We start from the raw sequence: 16,638 nt of genomic DNA, 5'->3' as shown, positions 1-16,638 counted from the left end.
AAGTAATTGGGGGGCTTGGAAGAGAATGGATGGGTGTTGGAATGGAACATTGCTCCTACACAATTTTTGCTTTAGAAGTGGCTGTGTGATCTAGCCTGGATGGCTGTAGATTATTTTAGAAATAAACTGAATAAGTCAAGTAAATCAACTCCAAACTTCCACACTGCCACTTTTAACCTAGACAAATGCTCAAGGAGAAAGCAGAAACTGACCTGTAAGTAAGGGTTAGTAATCACTTCCTTAGTGAGAACACCTTCACAGAATTCCCCTTATCAGAGCATGTACAACAATAAAGAAGATGGTTTTCTAGTGGGGGTTCAACCTGGTGTCAGTTCTGCTGTCCATTATCGACAAAATTATTTCTTCCTGAAGAGTACCCAGAGATGCATTTTAGCTTAACTGGTCTTGCTTGTCTTATTTTTCTCTTACTCACTCTGGCTGCCCTCTCATCAAGCTGGGTCTTCAAACTGGATCAACTGGGCAGTTTATCAGTGAGCAGAAACCTGTCTCATTAGAAGCTGAAAATCACTCTGCACAGAAACACACATACCCACACTCACACACTCACAGGATCACGCTGATTTCTCCAAGCAAGTCTGCCTTAGGTAATTAAAGGTAATGTGCATCAAGAGTTAATTACAAAATTACTGAGCTCTTCCACATGGTGCACAATTATCAGGCAAGCACCACAAATACCATCATGCCACAAGGCTGCCCTTCCTATCATGAGCTTAAATAATTTATTTTCAAGCCTTTAGTTGTCTATTAATTATGCATGCATCTCTATGCATTCACCAGATGCCAGAATGATCAGGCACGTGCCACATCATGAAGGTTATCAAGGGAAGTACATGAACTTCAAAAGTACCTGAATCCAGGGTTTCCTCAAAGCCATTGATTTACCCAAATGCACGATGTTGCAGGAAAAAACTTGAGCTCTCGTCCTTCAGTTTAGCTCCATTGCCCAGGAACACTTTACTTTACTTGTTCCTCTCTGTTCCCTTCCCCTGCCCACCTGAGACCTAAGGAACTAACTGTTGTATAAAGCAGGAGCTTATAGGTTCAGAATCTGAACTGAATCAGACTACTGGAAAGAAAGCAATGTAATTAAAGTTAGGAAAAAAGAAAAACAAAACCAAAACCCAAATCTGTTGTGACTCTTCAGGCCTCACTTTTTTTTTTTTTTTTTTTTTTTTTTTAAATATCAGACGCTTTTTCACTGTTTTTGGTGTTAGGACGAGTGCCACTTTGACAACCTGAAAAAATTATTAGTGAGCTGATAGATTTTTGAAGTTCATCTCCAATGCTGAAGGTGAAGGATCCTGAATCTTCCTCCTCAGTGTATCTTCCTGGACTACATCTTATCTCTCAGGGCTGTTTTCAAAATGAACTATTAATAAATGAGTATATTAGACATATCTGGATTGACTGACTTCAAAGGAAACTTATTTTAGCATCTAGGCATTAATGTATAAAAGTAAAGATGTATGGCAAGCACTGCTGATATAAAACCCAGGAATATTTGAATCTTTAAGTGGTTCTTGGACATTTGTCTTATGATCTAAAACACATTATTACTGTTGTCACAGGTTTCACATGTGTAAAACATCTTCATAGATAACTACAAGCAGATGAAGTTCAAGTTTCCTTTAATGGTACACCATTCCATTCAACAGGAGCTCCCCAAATTTTCATACTTCAGGACCACCTGGAGGGCTTGTTAAAACGTGGACTTCTGGCCCCACCCTCACAGTTTCTGATTCACTGTATCTGGGATGGGACCAATAATCTGCATTTCCAAGTTCCCAGCAGTGCTGATGTTGCTGGTGCAGAGATCGCACTTGGAGAACCACAGCTGTACAAACAAGTTCCCTGACATCAGGGGTAAAATCTCAGTTGTTTATGCCACTTCTGTAGCTGGTGCTCAACAAGCAGATAATGAATGAATCGAACAGCACTGCTGAAAGCCATCGGAATGCCCGAACACTTTTATTATAAAGAAGTGTTAATGGGCCACCTTGTAGTTGAAAATCACCTGTATTTTGGTTATAAACAGTTCACAACAGGCTCAGATGCTTTCATTAAAGCAAAATATTGGTTCTGCTTTATTAACAAAATTTATTGCTACTAGAGTTTTTTTTGTTATTATGCTCCCAGCATTTTTATGGATTTTGCTGCATTTGACTTTCTCTCTCCATTTAACTTAGATTTCCTAGAGTCTGCTTTTGCCATTCCAACAGGGGAACATTGAGTTTCCTTGCAAAAAAGCTAATCAGTATTAATATTTTTGATATTTCTATTATTTTCTTCCTTTTAGAACCATTTAGTTTAGGAAAATACTTCTTTTCTGGAAGCAATAGTTGAAGCCATTGCATTCTCTAGCTGTAAAGTGATCTTTAGAAAATAATATCTGAAGAGACATGGAAGTATGACTACAATTAAAATTAAAATAACCATACAGCACGAGGATGCATGTTATGTTTTTTAGAAACATTCCAAAAAGACCTAGTAAATTCTAAGTATTGATAATATCTGGGAGCTGCAGAACATATATTTAAGACTCTAATTTTTAAAATTTAGAACTGAAAACTGTCATTTGGCAAATATACTGTGCATGTTTCTCCATTACCTGGATTCAACCTCCTTGTTAGTAGATATTTATTAATTTACTATCTTAATCCTCTTGCAGGAGTGTTTTAAGCAATCCTATGGAATTTATTAGAGGCAGTATGCTAAAAACAACCCATTTATCAACCCTGGCATAAGTTTTACCCATGACTGGCAGAGGCTATCTCGAGGCCTCTGTTGAGAATAATGACGCATATCCAGTTCTTCTGTGACAGGCACCATGCAAAGTCCTTTATGTGTGCTACACCATTTACTTCTTAGAATAAACTTGCGTTTTAAGTGTAACTGTTATTTTGGTGCTCCATTATATCCAGTAAGTAAGATTGCCATTATCAGTCATTTATGGACCTAGGAGAGGTGAGTCGACATATGAATGCTATATGTGCTGTCCTCTGCCTTAGTTCTATCTTCTCATTTTATGAATGAGGACACTAAAGCAGTTTTGCTATATTCATAAAAGCAGATGCTATAGTGCTATTGTGGAAGGCAAAATATTGCATATATAAATTAGAGAAATGCTGATAAAAAATCAGTGAGCTGAGTTGGATCTAGAGTCTATAACTTCTGTTTCTTAAAACGGTGCTTCCCCCCCTAATTGTTTTATCTAGTAGGTTCAGAGTTGTGTTCTTATTCATTACACAGAAATGTATTCACTCTATAATTAGGTAATTCTAAACATTCACGTGGAAGTAGTAAAATGAGAGTCAAGACAAACTCACAGGGTGTTTTGTCCTCACTCATGCTGACCGAGATGGGAGTTTGGAGGTTTGAACTCTCTAATCTGCATGTCTGGGGCCAGCTGAGATCATTCAAGGCGTGGTCTCCAGGCAGATCACTGTTTATACCTGTTTCAACCCTTCTTGCTCCACTCCCTCAGGCCGTGTTAACGGACACATCTGCACAGAGTATGAAGAAGCTGTAAGTTCACCCTTGGAGTGAGAAAGAAGACGAAAAAGGATGATTGGGAGTTTTCTGTAAGGAAGGGGTAATGGTTTTTCCAGCAAAGGGACTATGGTAGGCAGAATACTAAAGATGGTGTGCCAGTTCCATGTATTGTGTCCCCAAAAATGCCATTATCTTTGATGTAATCTTGTGTGGGTAGTCGTATCAGTGTTGATTAGATTGTAATTTTTTGAGTATTTCCATGGAGATGTGCCGCAGCCAATTGTGGGTGATGAATCTGATTGGATAATTTCCATGGAGGTGTCACCCCACCCATTCAGCCAAATTAAATCACTGGAGCCATATAAATGAGCTGACAAACAGAAGGAACTCAATGCAGCTGTGAGTGACATTTTGAAGAGCAACTGCGAGTGACATTTTGGGGAGAAGCTGAATGCTAGAGAGGAACATCCTAGGAGAAAGCCATTTTGCAACCAGAACTTGGAGCAGACAGCAGCCATGTGCCTTCCCAGCTAACAGAGGTTTTTCGGACGCCATTGAACATTCTCCAGTGAAGGTACCCTTTGTTGATGGACACTTTATGGCCTTAAGACTATAACTGTGTAACCAAATAAATCCTCTTTTATAAAAACCAATCCATCTCTGGTGTTTTGCATTCCAGCAGCATTAGCAAACTAAAACAGATGGCCACTCCTGAAGACTGTCATCCCCTGATTATTGAAAGAAACATGAATCTAGGTAGTTTTGTGAAGGTACTTGGCAAATGGAATTAAAGTTATGGGCTCGAGATGGGAAGATTCTAATCACATGACCCAGAAAAGCAGAGAAGAAAGAGAAGGGACAAAAACACATGGCAGGAGGGAAAGACAGAGAGATTTGATGCGTGAAAACACTTGATCTGCCATGGCCAACTTTGAAGATGGAAGAAGGGGGCCATGAGCCAAGAAATGCAGGTGGCATCTAGAAGCTGCATACAACCCCCAGCCAGAAACCAGCAAAGAAACAGAGACCTCAATCCTATAACTTCAAGGAAATGAATCTGTCAACAAGCTGAATGAATTTAGAAGTGGATTCTTCCCAGAACTCCCAGAGAGAGCCCAACCTCTCAGTAAGAGCCCAACCACTCAGCAACTTGGCTGTAGCCTTGTGAGACCAGCAGAGAAACCACCTGAGCCAATCTGGACTCCTGACTGTCAGAACTGTGAGATAACAAAGGTGTGTTGCGTTAAGCCCTGAGTTTGTGTTAATTTGTCATGGCACTATAGAAAATGAATACAGGAGGAATAAGTATGTACTAAGACTGTATTAGGTCTTTCTTCTCTCAGCTCCCATAAAGTTCTGCATATCCCCCCACCCCCCCACCCATGATAGCATCCATCACATTTTATGACAATCTCATAGGATAAGGATCACATTCTGTTCATCTTTGTATCTCTAATGTCTGGTTTAGCATTTGTCACTTGGTGGGACTATAGTATATTTATTTAATAAGGCCTAAGAGAGCACTTAACTTTTGCCAGGCACTGTTCTCAGTGTGTAACCAATAATAAGAATCTCAATCTCGTAGCAGACCCTTTGTGGAAGATACTGTTTGTACAGGAGAGGAAACTGAGGCACAGAGATTTGATTACTTTCTCAGGTGATATAGCTAGGGAGTGGCAGAGGCAGGATCTGAGTCCAGACAGGCTCGCTGCAGAGTACATGTTTGTAACCCCTACGCGTTGTTGCCTTTTGCTAAATGAATAAGTGGAATATAATCAGGGACATCTGGCCATTTTGACATTTTTCCCACCTTCAATTGCCAGCAATGCAAAATCTCTAAAACATAGGCTCAAGAAGCTGCCACAGATTATAAGCAACATTTTATACCATATTTTGGAAGAATGCATCTACAAAATGTTAACTTCTGGATTATTTTAAGTGCCTCAAATTTCTGCACAGCAATTCCTTGAACTGGCCTTCAATTTCCCTGTGGTCTCTCATGTTTGTAGGGTTTCAGAAGAATCAATTGGTGTTAGAAGGAGCTCGGGGACCTTTTCTGTCTTCTGGGAGGAGGTGTCTTCCTTTCTACTATATCCTGACAAGGCATATGCTGTATGCAGTAATGGAAATGAATCAATTCACAGATACTTAGAAAATTGGCATTGCTTGCAACTGGTTAATGTTTGAAATACATATTCTTGTCCCAATGTGTTTTTCATCCTGCTGTCAGTGTACCTTCTCTGTCCTCACTGCCTAAAATGAAGTATCTGTAAGGGTAGAAAACAAAAGCATAAAAGTATCCTGGGAAGAATTACTGGTTTTGTTCTTCTAAGGCTTTTGGTAGTACCAAGAAGGATTTGAGAGAGGGAAAGGAGAAATTTTGTGGGAAGATCAAATGTGGGTGAGAAAAGTAGGAGGATAACAGGACTTTCCCTTTGAGCCACCGGAGGAGATATTGGAGTTAAGGAGAGAAAGTGGTCTTTGGGTCCAGGAATTAATGAACCCAGAGAGAAGAGGCCAGGAGGGGCTCTCTGCAGATGCATCACGGTCAGCCCTATCATGGTTGCTAGTATTCTAGGCAGGGCACTGGCGCAGTGGAAGTTTACCCCACCTGAGTGGTCAGAGTGGACAGTGACGGGCAGATGTCTCGGCTGTAATCTGTGTGGGCAAATGCCCCATGAGTGAAAACCTTCCCAGCAAACCCGATGCACCCACCCCACCCCCAGTTTCTCATCATTTCATTAGATCAGTGGGCTTTGTGAGGAAACTCCAAGAGAACCAATTGTGTTTTCTGCCAACTTGGCAGGATGGTGGATCAGAGTCAGAAATCAAGTGTAGCTACAGAAAATAAAGGAAATTACGTTTCTCACATTTTGGTCCCTAATGTGGATTTAAGCTTTTCCCTTTTTTAAGCTTTTGAAGGTAAACTTAAGGTTTTAATTGATGTAAATTATATGCTCAAAGACAAGTATTTCTATTATAAGAAATTGTTAGCAGTGTATGCAAAACCAACAAATTGCAAGAAAAGTGATGCTGATAATGATATGATTTTTCTGAGATTCTGGCTGAGTAGTTGGGCACACCAGACTTTCCTGCCATTCTAGGAAATAGTTCATGTTCTTTCAGTGAATTCCCTTTATTCCTCAAATCAGCCTGAATTGTTTTCTGTTGCTTGCAACTAGGAGCCCTGGAGTACAAGGTTTCATTTGAACTTTTGCTTCCTTAGGAGTTATCCATTTACATATGCTAAAAGGTAGCATTATGCTAATATTCCCTCCTATGGAACTTTCTTCTTCATTTCAAGCCATAGATAAAAATTCAATTTTTTTAAAAGTCAATTTTGTTTCCTCACTGGGCTGTGACACTTAAGACCATACCTCCAGGAATACTTCATGGTGACACCTACATAGAAACCGCAATAATATTTTAACTAAATAAGTAATAAATGACATCATGCTCCAAATCTAAGCTGCCTGTAATAATTATTTTTTTCAACTTCTGTAGACTTTGCTCAGTTTTCTGAAATTTATGTTCAATTATGTTCAAGACATATCTACTCTGAGGTCAGTCAGATCCACATCCTCCAAGAAAGCCTATATACATATATACGTACACACACACACACACACACACACACACACACACACACACATTTATACCTTAATACTTGTAGGGCATTTTCCCAATGTTTTTAAGTTTATAAAAGCCAAGACTGGGATGAGAGGGGGATTTTCTTTTTACTTATTTTGTCTCAAATGTAGTTTCCCTCTTTGCTTTGCTTTTTTTTCAATTCAGGAAGCTTCCAATTATGGCTTTATTACTGCTTCATGCAAAAGAATGGAGGTGAACACTTACTTCACTCTATATACAAAAATTAACCCAAAATGGATCAATGACCTAAACATAAGGGGAAAAATATAAAACTCTTAGAAAAAACATAGAAGTAATTCTTCATTACTTTGGAATTGAGAATGAATCTTAGTTATGACACCAGAAGCATGAGCAACAAAAAATAAATAAATACATTGGAGTTCACAAAGATTAAAAACTTTTGTGCTTCAAAGGACATTGCCAAGGAAATCAATAGACAGCCTATAGAATGGAAGAAAATATTTGCAAATTATATATCTGATAAAGGCCTAGGATCCAAAATATATAAGGAACTCTTAGAACTGAACCACAAAAAGGTAAACAACCTAATTTAAAAATGGGCAAAAGACTTGAATAAACATTCCCCCAAAGAAGGTATATGAAAGTCCAACAATCACATGAAAAGATGTTCAACATTATTATTCATTAGGGAAATGCAAATCAAAACAACAACGAGATACCACTTCATATCTACTAGGATGTCTGTAAATAAACAAACAAAAAAACAAAATAGCAAGTTTGTTAAGGAAGCGGAAAAATTGGAACTCTAGTACACTGCTGGTAAGAATGCAAAATGCTGCGGCCACTGTGGAAAACAGCTTGGTGATTCCTCAAAAAAGTTAAACATAGAATTGCCATATGACTGAGCAATTTAACTTTGAGATACATACCCCAAAGAATTGAATATAGGCACTCAAACAAATAATCATACACCAATATTTATATCCATGTTATTCACAGTAGCCAAAATGTAGAAACCACCCAAATGCATAAACATCATTGTAGCATAACCATGCCATGGAGTATTATTCAACCATGAAAAACAATGTATTATTGACAAGTGATACAACATGGATGAACCTCAAAAACATGCTAAGTGAAAGAAACCAGACACGAAAATCTACTTTATTGTATGATTCTATTTAGATGAAGTATTTAGAAAAGTAAATCCATAGAGACCAAAATCAAATTAGTGATTGCCATGTGCTAGGATGGAGGCTGACTGCTTAATGAGTATGGGGTTTTATTTTGGGATGATGAAAATCTTTTGTAGTTAGCTAGAGGTCCTGCTTGCACTACAGTGTGAATGTACTACATACCACTGAACTGCACACTTTAAAATGGTTACTTTTATGTTATGTGACTATCACCTCAATAAAAAAAAAATTTCAGTTGCTTTTTGCCAGCCAGAATTGTAAGAATATTTCCCTATATTTAAATTTCACCTAAACTTTAGTGCCCAGCTAAAATCCTCCATGAATTTTTGCTAGTTAGATAAATTTTCCCTAACATATGGGAAGAAAGGAGGTTTGTAGTTTACTTCAGCTCAGTCCTCATAGGAAATTGAGTCTAGTGGAAAGAGAGACACCTTAGAAAGCCAATCATTCCTTCAGCCTCACTCATAATTTCTGAGGTGGGTTTCAGTTCAGGACCCTGCATTTCTTCTGAAGCCCGGTAGAGACTACACAGCACATCCAGTTGGGATTAGGGATACAATCCTCAAATCCAAATTCCCAGTGCAGTGTTTCTTGCACTATATTTCAAAATTCAGTGCATCTTTCCTCTCTGTATTCCACAATTATTATGCTTTTCTAAAAGTATGGGATTTCTATTATTTTCATAGGATATAATTCTGTATAGGTATCTATGTATTGCATAGCAAAAATGGTTAAGAATAGGATTTTGGAATCAGAAAGATTTTGATCCAAACTCTGGCTCTGACACATACTGTAAATTTGGGATATTGAACAAGTTAGCCTTAAATTTTTCATCTATAAAATAACAGTAATAATACATGTCTAGTATGCCTGTTGTGAAGATTCAAAGTTGTGATGATATATATTCTTAACCCAGTTGTAAATTATAAAAAAAATTGTTATTGTTAAGTATTGAAAAAAGATTTATAGATGGTTAAAGGAATAATGATATTTTAATAATTAATCTATGTTAGTTTTGTGTAGTGTCTGAGATACTTGTGAAGGATGCAACTGTATCTGTGTTTTTTTAATTTCTTAAACCATGGATGGATGGTTCTTCAGTCTGTATCTCCAGGTCTGTCTGCTTGGTGTCTCCAAAACAGCCATCATGATTTTTCTCATTTCCCAATTATTTTAAAGGTAACAAGTTATTTTGCTCTTCCTCATTCCTTTCTGTCAGTTCTCCAAAATAAATCTTATCCTTGATTCCTGTCTTTCCTTCACACTATATATATTGACTCTCAGTAGATCCTGTATTTTTGTTAGAAAAACCACCTGCAGAAGCCATCCACTTTCCCTGTCTTGGAAAAATGCCTTTTCTGTTGGAATCCTCAACTGACGGCTGGAGCTGCAGCACCTGCACTTTGTACCAGGAGGAAAGGCATAATGAAACGCAGAGACTTCTGAATTGATATCACTGAGCTGTCTAAACAACCTTCCTTGAGCTGTATGAAAGAAACTATTAGAGACCTAACCTAAAGGAGCTCAGTTCCACAATCTACTCACAGACCTCATGTTCTAGTTTGCTAATGCTGCAGAATGCAAAACACCAGAGATGGATTGGCTTTTATAAAAAGGGGGTTTATTTGGCTATACAGTTACAGTCTTAAGGCCATAAAGTGTCCAAGGTAACACATCAGTAATCAGGTACCTTCACTGGAGGATGGCAGATGGCATCCGGAAAACCTCTGTTAGCTGGGAAGGCACGTGGCTGGCATCTGCTCCAAAGTTCTGGTTTCAAAATGGCTTTCTCCCAGGACATTCCTCTCTAGCAAGCTTGCTCCTCTTCAAACTGTCACTCACAGCTGCACTCCGTTCAGTCTCTTTGAGTCAGCACATTTATATGGCTCCACTGATCAAGGCCCACCCCGAATGGGCGGGGCCACACCTCTGTGGAAATATCCCATCAGTTATCATCTACAGTTGGGTGGGGCGTATCTCCGAATCCAAACATTCCAACTTAATCCCCACTATTATGTCTGCCCCACAAGATTGCATCAAAGAATATGGCTTTTTCTGGGGGACATAATACATTCAAACCGGCACACCTCACCTCTGAAAAAAATTAATTGCCCATCTTGTTTCTGTTGTCTCCTTCATTACAATTCTTCGTTCCGTGCTCCCTCCTTTCACCTCTCCTGCATTTCCCTTTTATCTATGTACTCTTAATTTACCTGCCTTTATATCTTCTCTTAGTTTATTTGTTTTTATAACAAATTTATCTAAATCTCATAATTTTACATTTTTCTGATTATTTGGGTCCAACATTCAGAAATATAAATGGCCACAGTATCCTAGGGATGGTCTAAGAAGCCTGTATGTAGTAGGTAACCTGCTTCCTTTATATTTAATACTTCCCCAAAATGTCCCTAAACTTAGGTAAAATAGGTTAAGAAGAACCCCTCAGTGAATGGTAGACTGTCACATGGAGAGGCCCTAGCTGACATTTCTTGTACCTTTCATTGGGGTAGGATATGACATGAGAATGGAAAGTAACCATTGCCAAAGTTAACTAATGAGTATATTAATATTTATAAGGTCATTATTAAAGCATTAACTTTAATTTGGTTGATAATGCTATGGGCAGACTTGCCACTCTGTTCATTTCCATGCACAGACTCGATCCCTATAATAAAAAACATTATCCAAACCAACTCCTTCTTCAGTTGAACCTGATGAACAACTATTCACTACTGGAACATGATCTTGAACTGATTGCACGGTGGGAAGACAGTCTTGCTTCTATATATAGCCATTGTTTGCTTGATACAAAGGATGTAAGAAAAAGAACTAGAGAAATATACCCTGCATTTTGACTACAACATTCTTGTTGGAAGTCCTCATCTCAGGAAATGTTTCAGATAGTGAAGAAAAGTGAGGCTTTGATGATATAAGGCAATTAATTTTAGAAATACATGACAGAAGTGTTAAAATAACGTGAAGTGTTATTTAATTATCGGTAGACTGAAATTATGTATTACAATAATAGCTGTTACATGTAGCATCGTTATTTTAAATTACTGGTGGTATAAACACATTTTTTTATGAGCCCATAAAAAGTAAATTCCTTGTACCAAGGGTTATTAAAACTAGTACTATCCTGTACTTCTTATACATTTTGAACTGCATTGTGTGTATTTATTCAAAATAATATTTCCATTATTTTTGTGGTTTTTGATTATAAACTCCTGGCCAGTTATTTTGATAAGAACACTGTGCTTCTAAGATCCAAGCATATTGCCTTCAATACATATTACTCATCATTAAAATCTTGATGATTTCTAACTTGCTTGTAGTTGTAAAACTTAAACGCTTTCACATATATGTGTCTAATAGTGCTTGGGACATAGAAGTTGCTAACAAATATCATCTGACAATTTTTTTTTATTATAAGTTGCTAACAAATATCATCTGACTTTTTTTTATTATTATTGTTGTGATTATTAGTAATAGTAGTAGTGGTAATAGATCCTGTATTGCTATTTGCTCATTTTGTCTTTCTATTTTATTTTTCCTTTATTGAGTCTGTGACTTAATTTCACTCAAAGCTACTTTAAGGCAGAGGTTACTTATTTTATATTTTAACTGATACCTAGGACCAGGCTGAGCACACTAAAGTGTTAAATTTAATTCAGATCATCAGACATTCAGAAAATATTACGTTTGATCATTGGTTCAAGCAAAGCCAAAGTTTCATTCGGCAGCCCCAGGCTGCGCAATGTCTTGACCTCTTCTGTTTTACCAACGTGCTTTTTTAATCCAAGTGGGCAGAGGAAGAAAGCATGCAAGAAGACATTTTTGTGCTGAATTTACTTAACATTCTCCATCCCACTTCCCACTTAACCTTCCACCCTGTCTGGCAAGATCTCACAGATCCTATACTCTGTTATTGGCCTTTGCTTTCCTCTGTTTCTCTTTCCAGCTAGCAATAAAGTTCTGGAACTCTTTTGATAGTCGTACTTTCTAAATTAAATTGAACTTTGCTGCAACTTAGTAATTGTAATAATAACAAAATGGCAGGAAGTGCTTCTTGTTCCTCAGCCCTTTCCCTTACAGGCTAGAAAAGTACCAGGCAATAATAAAAGATGACAGACAGATGTCCACAAGAATACTGATTTGTGCCTCATGAACATTGTATGGTGTGGGGGTTACAATAGTGGTAAGAATAATGTCTATTGATTACTGACCATTTGGTAGGCATTTCGAGACATACTATAATGTTCTCTACTTCATTCTCAAGATGGATTACTGTTACAGCCACCTTACAGGTCTTGAAATTCAGTTCGAGAAGTTAAATCTCTTGCCCAACGTCATAGAGCTAATCAAGAAGCAGAGTTGGGATTTAAAACACGTCATTTTAAGTTCAAAGTTCATGTTTTTTCCACTCTGCAATGCTGCAGCATCTATTTAGGTCATTATTTGCTTTAACACTTTTGTAATTTTATATGTCTTCAATTTAATGATTTTAATTATATTCCTGATCCCAGACTTGGCAGCTGATCTCAACTTCTGCTTTATTGTGAAATGCAGAAGAAGCTCGTGTGATCTTTATCTTCTCCTCTTTTCACTCTCTCTCCCTGAAAGGAGGCATCCATCATTTCCTTTATGTCATCTTAGAAAAGTGGACATCCATTTTAATTTATAAAACTAAATTGTCTGCTTTGATTTTTGTCTAACTCTGGCCTTACCAGCTTATAGCTTTTATTCTCTAAAAATGAAGGCCATTTTCATTTCGCACATGGATGTACATCTCTTCGATAATGACTGACACATCTGATTTTTCCACCTTGAGTAAGAGGATGTGAATGTCACCACTTAAGTGCCATCCTCAATTGTAACCTAGGTTTGATTGCTCTTTTAAATTTCAACTATATCTGAAAATCCACAGCCCATGTTCGTACACTCCAAACTCCATTTCCAATTTCTACAAGGCACCTCCAGCCCAGAATCCCAAAGTCAACTTTGCTTATTCTTTCCCCTAGTGCCTACATCAGTTACTATCACTGTTCCCATTCACCAGAAAGTTTCAGTCATTTTTCCTTTTCCTCATCTGCATTGTTTGATCTGCCACCAAACCCAGATAATTTTGCTTTGAAAATCTCTCTCTCTATTTATCTTACTGTCCCTGATCATTTACCAAACTCAGGATTTTATCATATTTTGGAAAAATCATTATAGTAACCTCCAAAATGGTCTCTCTAGCCCCCTTCTTCACATTTCACAGATATGAAAATCTACTTTGCTATTCATATCTACCTCTAACTTATGATTCCCATTTAATCTCTTGGCATTCCTCTGTTTCCTACTTACCTTACCCTATCTACACTAATCTGTATCCTTTCTCCTGTAAATATCTTGCCCTGCTATGCATCCATAGTTCGGCTCATATTTTCTTTTCTGTTGTGATGTGATCTTCATTCTACATCTGCTGAAATTGTTAGTCATTCTTCAAAGATTATGTCAAATATCATCTCTTCAGTTCATCGTTTCCTGATCTGCCAGGGCAGAATTCAAATTTCTCTCCACCACGATTTGTGGTAATTTGCAAGTTATACTCAATATTACAACAATGTTTTGTTACCATTTTATTTGCAAATTTAGATGTAAGCTCTACAATGTCTAAAAATAATGGAAGTCTTCTCATTTGATTTCCCAAGAACATAAGCACAGGTCAAAGTACATATTCAATACTCAATATTTGCTTGAGACTAACTGAAAATCCTAATTCTGGGGCTCCATCATCCTATATACATTTTTCCTTCTTTTACTGTATATTTACTCACCACCACCCCTTGCTCACTTCCCACTCTGAAACTTACATAGGAAAAACCACAGACTTTTAAGTACATTTAAATTTTATGGTTATAATTTAACAGCTAGTGATGTTGGGCCAAATTACTTAACTTCTTTGAGTGGTGATTTATTTACTTGAAAGAAGCAAATTTGCTTGTTGTGAGGATTGAATGAGATGCCATAAGTGACCTGCTTTACACGTATGCCATGTTTGTAACCACTCCATTCCTTCCTCTTTCCTACTCCTTATTCATTACAAATCCAGCTCCTATATCACTGTTCTATGATTCTCTCTTTTGAAGGTTTCCTAATATTCTTGCAGTAAGACATTCTGAGTTTGTCTTTATTTTTCCAACATTTTATATTTGATCACTGAAGTTTGATTCTAGTCTTCTAGAAGACATAGTCCATGAATTACTCTTAAATTTTCATGGCCATTTGACTATATATATCAAGAATCAATCATATTCCCATGATTGATTGGCTCTATTGGGAAATGAACTCATGTGTTGGCTCCTTCTGGGCAGAGCAGAAGCACTACAGTGCTTGAGGCCAGAATTGCCATTTTCCTTCTATCACTCACAGTATCCAACCTCCGGGGGTCATACTCTTAGCCCGGAGCTCAGTTTTGAGAAATAGAGGAGGCAATAAATTGAGGGAGATGACATTTATTGGAAAATTTTACCCATTAACAATTGGTGTTGAGCATTTATTTTTAGAAAATTTATGGAAAACAGTTGAGATTTTCTCTTCATTTTTTATATCTATTTATTCCACTTTGAAACATTTCTACCAATCCTAAGGTCAAAGCCGCAAAAAATTAGGCTTGTAGACATCAAGTATATTTAGTGCAAACAAATGAACACACACCCAATAATAATAGTGGTAAACAATTTTTGGCCATCAATTTACTCTTATTAAAGAGACCTGAAGCTGGGACAAATATCAGATTAGGTTATTTGTATGAAAAAATATGGCAATGCATAAGCTCAAAGGCAAAGTCAATATATAGATTAGAATAGAGTGGACCTATCGTGTTTTCTGAATTAACCAGAAGATGAACTGCTAGGCATTCCACCATTACAGTAATAGCTATGGTTTCCTGAGTGCTCTCCAGGTACTTTAAATTTACTTCCCCATTTAATCTTAATAAAAACCCAATGATGCAGGTGCTCTCATTATTCCCCTTTTTCAGCCAAGTCACAGAGAGACTAAATACCTTGCCTAAGGTCACAGAGGTAATAAGTGGTGATCAGGACCTTGAACTCAGGTTGACTTCAAAGACCATGCTCATAGCCGCACTGTGTTCTTCTGACTCTGATGTAGATTTGAGTCTACCAGAGAGTACTTAGGAGCCTACTAAGTACATATATATCTATACCTCCCTCATCCTTGGGAAATATGTATTAGAGGCAATTTCATGAAAACAGATTGTAATGAGTGACAAATTTGTAAATGGCCTCCTTTTTCAAAGTGAAGCTAATTAGAGTTTCAAAGAAAGAAACGTGAGAAAATGTTAGCGATGATGGCTAGGCTAGTTTATTCCACTACCTAAGACATAAGGCAGTCGAGATGTCATCACAGATGGCTGAAGCCAAAAGGGCCATAGTCATCATGTAGTCCAGCCTCCTAATTTTATAGAAGAGGAAATTGAGGCCCACAGAGGTTAAATGACTTGCCTAACTGACTTGCAATGAGCAATAGAAAGAAAAATTACTATTGCAAATATGTAGTATTTCAGGTTTATTATGGGGTTTTATGGGATTGTTTGGGAAAATAACTATTGTTTATATCACTGATTTTGCAGGAAAGTATGTGGTAAGAAGAACAGAAAGCTCACTACAACCTCACACATTAAGGGAATGAGATAAAAACTGGGGAGATGAGCAGAATTAGAAGTATATGTAGAAAAGAAATAGGAACGTTCAGAAATGTGATTCATTCCTGGTGAAGCACACATCAAAAGAGAAAGGAAATGTACAATTACAAAGCATGCCATATGTGTAATAGCTGGCTTTAAGCACATTGATTTTTTCAATGGCTGAATAAGTGAATTAGAAAAAATGGCCTGAACATCACACCACTCTTGTTAGAACAATAGACTATTTCAAAAAATATATATACTTTTTAGACTTGGCATTCTTGTGAACATCTAGACTTTGGGGAGCAAGAGAGGATATAAGTCCAAATTAATTCATTAAATTCTTTTTCAATTTAATTTATAGCATGTGTCTAAAACATGCAGGGCACTAAGGCATTTGGACGTATATCGTACAACAGGCCCTGTTTTTGGTTGTTAAGTTTGCATATATTGTCCTATTAATATAAAACATCATTTACAGTTTTATATGCATCTTCCCCTTGAACAAGTTTATTTTTAGCTACGGAACAAGGAAATTAATCGTTTAGGCACTTGCTACTCTGGGCACTTACAGCACTAGTGGGAGGAAGGGGAGAACCACAGGAGAAGAAAACCACCAGGGCA

This window comes from Choloepus didactylus, chromosome 16 (assembly GCF_015220235.1).
Source record: "Choloepus didactylus isolate mChoDid1 chromosome 16, mChoDid1.pri, whole genome shotgun sequence".
Taxonomy (NCBI): domain Eukaryota; kingdom Metazoa; phylum Chordata; class Mammalia; order Pilosa; family Megalonychidae; genus Choloepus; species Choloepus didactylus.
This window is presented reverse-complemented; position numbering follows the sequence as displayed.